The sequence below is a fragment of the Rhincodon typus genome, chromosome 38 (assembly GCF_021869965.1).
Source record: "Rhincodon typus isolate 14 chromosome 38, sRhiTyp1.1, whole genome shotgun sequence".
Taxonomy (NCBI): Eukaryota; Metazoa; Chordata; class Chondrichthyes; order Orectolobiformes; family Rhincodontidae; genus Rhincodon; species Rhincodon typus.
The window spans coordinates 17,949,859-17,957,794 of NC_063369.1; the positions used below are offsets into that span (position 1 = coordinate 17,949,859).

Here is a 7,936-nt window from a genome sequence, read left to right on the forward strand (position 1 = left end):
TTATTGATTTATACTGTGGTTTATCTGCTGAAACTCATACTTAAAGGCTGTCTGGAAGACTTTCCTACTGAAATAATAATTGGTAGCAGGAAGATGGATGGGTTCAGCTGTGGAAGTGGTTATCGAGTCTGTCTCCTATCATGGTATCAGTGTAGAGAAGCAACTTGGAATTTGTTCAGTCCACTCTTAATCTTTCTATTGATTTAGATTTGGGCGGAAAATGAAGCACAAAATATAGTTCCCTAGTCAGTTGAATTCAATAATCTGAGCTAACAAGTATGAAAAATCGTCATTATTTGAGAGATGTGGCAGAGAGGTGAGATACAGAAAGTACAATAACCCCCTTCCCCTTGAAAGGTAAAGGTAAAGTCACCATAGTCCCAGAGGACTATAGGACTGCTCTCTCATTAGAGAGAAAAGAGTGGTGGTGATTTAATCTGAGGGTCACTGTGCCTCAAAGTGAAGGAAGAGATTAAGAAGAAGAATCCTATATGGTAACCTCAGCCTGTATAGGAATTGAACCAAAGCTGTTGGTGTAACTCTGCAAGAACAAACCTGCCAACCAATGCCCCCCTCCCCAAAAACAGTTGTTAACAATTGTTGATTTGGATATTGGATATGTAATGCAGTGCACTGCATTCAATGTTTTAGGACACAATTAACATAATGTCAACCGCATAACAGAGAAGGCAGCATGTATTTTTAATTCCCACAAATTGGCTTTTGTTTTATATTCTCTTTTGTACATGTGCCATAGATATCATCTCTCCTGAAGGTTTGCCAAACAACAAGTACGCATGATACCTCCTGGTGCTTCATGTACAGGTCATTTCAACAAAGTTACCCAGCCAAAAAAATTGATGCACCTGACTGCATTTCAGATCTGTTGCCATTTGTTGTTGGTCCTGTTGGGGTTTCTTGTTCTTTCTTGTTGCTCAATGTTTTTCTGCTGACTGGGATACAACTAAACTTAGTTAGTTTGAAAATGCCATTATATTCATTGACTTTGTTCTTGTTTTGTTTCTTATTGATTATTGATAAGCATTTGTTAAAAGTTTCCTTATATATCTTGGTGCATGTCTGCACTGCCTAGGCTTTACATGTAGTTTAATTTGAAACCATGGTTCATTCATGGGAGAAATTATTTGTTTGAGACTCTTCTGTGGCAACTACCAGAAGAGATTGTTTTCTATAGATTATGAATTGGAGATCATGGGGAAAATATTTCCATCTCTGGATTCCCACAAGGGCTTCCCTAATAGTTAGTTATCTGCATTTATGTAGGTAAATGTCATCATTACTACACCACAGAATTCTACTCGCATTCTATGAAAAAGCTGTTTATAAAAACTCTAGCTTCTAGACTTCCCCCTTTGTCATAAAGCTTAATTAGTGTTATTTACTTTAAACATTACAAACTTTTGAGCTGAACCTAATACAAAGGAGTCTTCCTCAACTCCGGCTAGTGATAGATAATGAAACTTCCTTGATACCAGATACTGATACAGAGAGTGGATCTTCCTTAACACCACTTATTGGTACAAAGAATGGATTTTCCTCAACACCAGATATTGATACAGAGATTCTTCAATGTGTAACTCATCTGATCTACTGTGCCATATAACTCTAACTTTCTGATTTTAAGAAACATAGCACATCAGATTTATTTCAGTATCAGATCCTTGTGACTGCTGTCACAGCATAATTCAATCCGAACTGTCATGCTCCTCTCTCGTGCTAAAGCTGTATTTTACAGCTGAACCAATCCAGTCCTCATTGATTTCCCCTCAGGAACTGGATACCTAATTTAATGTTGCTCTCAAGAGCCTGGGAACTGAGGCTAGTTGTTCCTTTCTTCTGGCAGTTGACCTTAGACTAGCTTACTCAGAACCAATTGAGAAACAGATTCTCAAGTCTCTTTGATGCAGTTACTCACTATTTTAGCAATCAAGCCATTGCGTCACCTCAAACTTTAATATATTTTTTACATTGACTCACAAGGTCTTCATTAGCCCACTTCTTCAGTGTTAGTTTGAGTTTATAATTGTTATGAGATAGGGAAATTTACCTTTTAAGAGTTGCCAAAAGTAATAAAGTGCTCCCATTTCATGGCACTCTATTTCATTGAGTAGAATTAACTAAAATAGAAATAACTAGCACCAAAAGGCAATGTGTATATTATCTCAGTTCTTTGGGAGGGAAATACTGTGTCTTTACTAGTGCAGGGAAATCTCTATCTGGAGAGGAATATGCACATAGTAGTGCTCTTATTCACTTAGTATTTATAGTAAAGAGCAAAGAACAGTACAGCACAGGAATAGGCCTTTTGGCCCACCAAGACTGCGCTGACACATGATGCCTTTCTAAACTAAAAACCTTTTGCCTCTATGCAGTCTGAATTCCTCTATTCCTTGCCTATTCATATATCTGTCAGAAAGCCTTTTAAATGTTGTTATTATATCCACATCCATTACCTCCTCTGGCAGCACATTCCAGGCACTTACCACTCTCTGTGTTAAAAAAAACTTGCCTTTCACATCTCTTTTAAACCTTCCTTCTTTTACCTTAAAGTAATTGACATTTCTATCCTGGTTAAAAGACTTGAACTCTCCATTCTATTTATGCCTCTCATAGTTTTGTAAACTTCTATCAGGCTGCCCCTCATTCTCTGACATTCAAGTGAAAACAAACCAACTTTGTCCAATCTCTCTTCATAGCAAATACCCACCAAACCAGGCAACATCCTGTTAAGCCATTTCTGTACCCTCTCCAAAGTCTCTACATACTTTTGGTGGTGACCAGAACTGTACACAATATTCCAAATGTGGCTTAACTAAAGTTCTATACAGCTACAACATGACTTACCAAATTTTTCACTCTATGCCCCATGCAAAGAAGGCAAGCATGCATTTGCCTTCTTGACCAGCTTATCCATTTGTGTTGCTACTTTCAGGGAACTGTGGGCCTGTACACTAGATCCCTATGTATGTTGATGTGACTAAGGGCTGTGCCATTTTCTGCATACTTCTCTTCTGCATTAGATCTTCTAAAATGCGTCAACCTTGTGTTTGTCTGGATTAAATTTCGCCTGCCATTTTTTTCACCCAAGTCTCCAGCCTATATATATCCTGCTGTATTCTGTGGCAATCCTCCTCACTACCTGCAGCTCCTCCAATCTTTATGTCACCCGCAAACTTACTAATCAGGCTACCTACATTCTCCTCCAAATCATTTATATATAAAGCAACAGGGATCCCAGCACTAATCCCTGCAGAACACCATTGGACACAGATCTCCAGTCAGAAAAACACCCTTCCATCACTTCTGTCTGCCTTCTATGATTAAGCCAGTTCTGTATCCGTTTTACCAGATCCCATGTGACTTCACCTTTTGTGTCAGCCTGCTCTGAGCGACCTTGTCAAAGGCCTTGCTAAAGTCCGTTTAGATAACATGGACCGCCCTGCCCACATCAATCATCTTTGTCACTTCCTCAAAAAAGTCAAACAAGCTTGTGAGAAATGACCTTCCGCACACATTTCCCTTATCGCTAATAAGTCCATATCTTCCCAAATGTGAGTAAATCCTATTCCTGAGAATCTTCTCCAGTAATTTCCCTACCACTGACGTCAGGCTCATTAGCCTGTATTTTCCTGATTTGTCCCTGACACCCTTTTTAAACAAAGGAACAAAGTTGGCTATTCTTCACTCTTCTGGGACCTCTGCTGTGACTAAAAGCAATACAAAGATTTTGTACAAGGCCCCAGCAATTTCCTCACCTGCCTCCCTCAGCATCCTAGGATAGATCCCATCTGGTCCTGGGAACTTGTCTACCTTAATACTTTTCAAAACACCCAACACTTCTTTTTTATATTGACATGCCCTAGAAAATCAACATACCTCTCCCAAGACTCACCATCCACCATGTCCTTCACCTTTGTGAATATCGATGCAAAGTATTCATTAAGGACCTTGACCACTTCCTCCAGCTCCATGCATAAATTGCCTCCTTTTATCCTTGAGTAGCCCTACACTTTACCAAGCTACCTTCTTGCTCTTTATATACCTCTAAAATGTTCTGGGATTTCCCTTAATCCTATTTGCCAAAGACATTTAATGGGCTCTTTTAGCAGCCCCCCCTCCTTGTTTGACTTATTTCTTGCTATCTGTATATTCTTCAAGGGCTCTCTGTTTCCTAAACTTTACTTATGCCTTAATATTCTCTTTCAGCAAAGGTTCCTGAATCTTGGCATCCTTCTTCATTTTCACTGGAGCATGCTGATCCTAAACTCTAATCAACCAGCCTTTGAAAGATTCCCACATGCCAGATGTGGATTTACCCTCAGTCAGCTGTCCCCCAATCTACATTGCCCTGTTCCTGCCTCATGTTGTGGTTCCCTAGTTTAGTGCTTTCACCTGATGTCTACTCTTATCCATCATAGAATCATTGAATCCTTACCATGTGGAAGCATGCCATTCAGCCCATTGAGTCTACACAAGAGCATCCTTACCCACAACCACCCCTGCACCCCTGCTGATTTTAAGTTTTTCCATAATCTGTCCACATATCACCCACTAGCTGTGGAGAGGCCTGTAGTACTATTCCATCAAAGTGATTGCACCCTTCTTATTCCTGAGCTCTATCTCTTTGGCCTCACTGGATGAGTCATCCAAGATTCCCTTCCTCAGTACAGCTGTGATATTCTCCCTTATTAGTAATGCAATTCTCCCACTTCTTTTACTTCCCTCTCTATCAACCCAGAAGCATCTAAATTGTAGAATGTTAAGCTGTCAACCTTGTCCCTCTCTCAACCAAGTCTCTGTAATCGTTACAAATCATAGTTATATATTTTAATCCAAGTTTTGAGTTCACCTTCTTTACCTGTCATACTTCTCACATTAAAACAAATAGACCTCAGACCACCAGTCCATGTTCAGTAACCTCTCCCTGTTCTTCCTCTTAGTCTTATTAGCCTTGGTCCCTGACTGCTCCTTAGTCATTTTTCTTGCTGACCTACTCATCTGGTTCCCAACACCCGCTCGCCGCCCCCAGACCCCACGTTCCACACTACTTTAAACCCTCCTGAGTGTCACTAGCAAACTTCCCTGCCAGAATATTGGTGCCTCTCCAGCTTAAATGCAACCTGTCCTTGTACAGGTCCCACCTGCTCTGGAAGATATCTCAATAATCCACATACCTGAAGTCTCCCTCCTAGACCAGCTTTTTAGCCACGTTTTTAACTGTACTATCTTCCTATTCCTAGTCTTACTGGAACGTGGCACAAGAAGTAATATAAAGATTACAACCCTAAAGGTTCTGCTTTTCAACTTCCTGCCTAACTCCCTGAACTCCCTTTGCAGGACCTCGTCTCTATTTCTGCTTATGTCATTAGAATCAATATGGACCACAACCTCTGGCTGCTCACCCTCCCACTTCAGAATATCCTGTGCCCACTCAGATATGTCCTTGGCTCCGGCTTCAAGGAGGCAACACACCATCCTGAATCTCATTTGCAGCCACAGAAATGGTTTTTTTTACCCCTGACTATGGAGTCCCTACCACTACTGCTCGCCTATACTTCAACCGTCCTGCTGTACAACAGTGCCAGTCATGGTGCCACTGATCAGGTTGCTGCTGCTTTCCCCTGAGAGGCCACTCCATCAACAATATCAAAAACAGTTTACTTGTTTGAGAGGGGAATGGCCACAGAGGACTCAGCACTGCCTCCCATGCTTACTTATCTTTCTGTCCAACTCTATCTATGTATCCCTTACTGGTGCTATCCACAGCATTCTCAATGCCCTGGATGCTCCATAGTGAGTCCATCCGCAGCTCCAGGCTCTCCATTTGGCGAATCTGGAGCTGCCACATAGACCCATAGACATCAGAAGTGTCTCTGATTTCCTACATATTGCAGGAGGAGCATTCCACAGGTAAACTTTGGATGTTACATTTGAAACTGTTATCACAGGTTTTAAGCCTGGAATACGTACCACTTGGCAACTGAGGAACAATTCCCTGATTTATTACTTTGCTCATTGCCAGTATTCAAATTCCTGCAGAATTATTCATGAATTTTGCATTTTCTCAGCCATACTGGGAAGTAAGTGGTTTTAAAAATATAAGCTCTATCATTATTGCCACTCAGTTGTTGATTAAATATAGTACCCTAAATTTACCTATAACAACTAACCATAAAGGTTATCCTATGTCTTGCATGTTGGAATCTAGCCAGCTGCTGTATATTCAGTTTTTTATTGAGGCACTGAGTTCTTAGTTTGAACAAAGATAGATTAAGGAATGGTCACTGACTGTTATAGGTTATGAAGATTATTTTACTGCTTTCAATGTAACCTATCCAGCGAATTACTGATAAATAGGTATACAGCAGTCCATGTTTTCTGAGGATAAAGAAACTAAATATGTCTTGAAGCTTTTGGACAAGTTCTGTGTACTTTACAGTTATTGCGATTTGCATATGGTTAATAATACACATGAGATTGGTTTCAAAGAAAAACTGTCAATGTTTCTGCTCACCAAATTCCAGAAATTGCTGTTAATTTCTCGTAATACTCTAGTGGAAACAAAGTAAGCATGAGCAGAGAGGGTGGCTGGAGTGTTGGAAGATATGTCGCTATGTTTCTCATCGCATCCCCAGGTGCACAGTTCCTTGAACAATGACTAAGGAATACTAGCTTTATAAAATTCAGGTTTATGAGGAAGAAAGTTACAGACCCATGTTTCAGGGAAATTTGCTGCCAACGTCAAATATAGGGATTGGAGTGTTGATGGTTAACAAAGTGACCATTGCCATCTGTTCTTGTAGCATCAGCTGTTTCCAAGCTACCATAGCGTATATCTGAAATCGTATCCATTTAGCAATAGCAGCAATGTGAAGACGCAATTTCATTCAGTAGGTTTGTCCAGCCAGCCAATCTAGCCCCTGGAGGAAATATACTCTTAATTAACTTGTTCAGACTTATTATGACACACCATTAGGACTGGTAGGACTTGAACCCAGACAGGCTGGCCTATGGCGAGGAGTACTACCGCTAAGCCACAAGACCCTAATTTGGCTACTGAAAGCATGTGCAGAAATGGCACTTCTTGCACAAGGAGGTGACTAAAAATTAGAGCTAGGTTGAGTGTAAAGCATCTGAGAAAAATTGCAAGCAACCAGGGAAAGTATCATGTTAGCTCAAGCCAGTATTCTCACTTTTGCTTCCAGAGAGCTGTGCATGTTAGCATATTCAAGACAGATTCATAGACTTTTGGATACTAAAGGAGTTCAAAGATGGTAATAGGGTTAGTACAGAGAAGTGAAGTTGAGCAAGAAGATCAGCCGCAATCTTCTCAAATGGTGGCACAGTTTGCAGGCTCAAATGCCTACTCCAGCTCCTTTTTTTTTATTCTTATATTCAGTTCACCACAGAGAAAATCAATATGCTACACTTGACTTGATCTTTGTGCTAAGGACTTAAAACCTCATCATTTCTTAGAATTATTATAAATACTATTAATTTATCTGGATTGATTAGGGTGACTCCTATCTCACCTCCAGGATTGCCAGAGCAGTTTTTTTTGCTGCATTTCCGTAACTTCCCGTTGAGAAGAAGCCTCATGTAGCATTCATTTCTGTCACCATGATGGTTAACCTATTTTGCCAGAATAAGAAGATAAAAATGACTATGAGGAACAAGTAATGTTTCTAATAATGCAACATGGAAGTTAGTGCTCAAAGAGTGTTGGAATTACAAACCACTTTGACCTACATTTTGTTGCTCAGTTCATCAAACCCACTGTAGGAGCAGAGATAGTAGGAACTGCAGATGCTGGAAAATCTGAGATAACAAGGTGTAGAGCTGGATGAACACAGCAGGCCAAGCAGCATCATAGGAGCAGGAAGGCTGACGTTTCGGGCTTTAGACCCTTCATCAG

At 40.4% G+C, this 7,936-nt stretch overlaps 1 protein-coding gene across 1 annotated transcript in view; it reads left to right on the plus strand.

Annotated features, from left to right (window-relative positions):
• The window catches only part of LOC109931724 (pre-B-cell leukemia transcription factor 1-like), a 71,743-nt gene that overhangs the window by 41,772 nt on the left and 22,035 nt on the right, over window positions 1-7,936 (plus strand). The gene's annotated exons all lie outside the window — the stretch shown is intronic.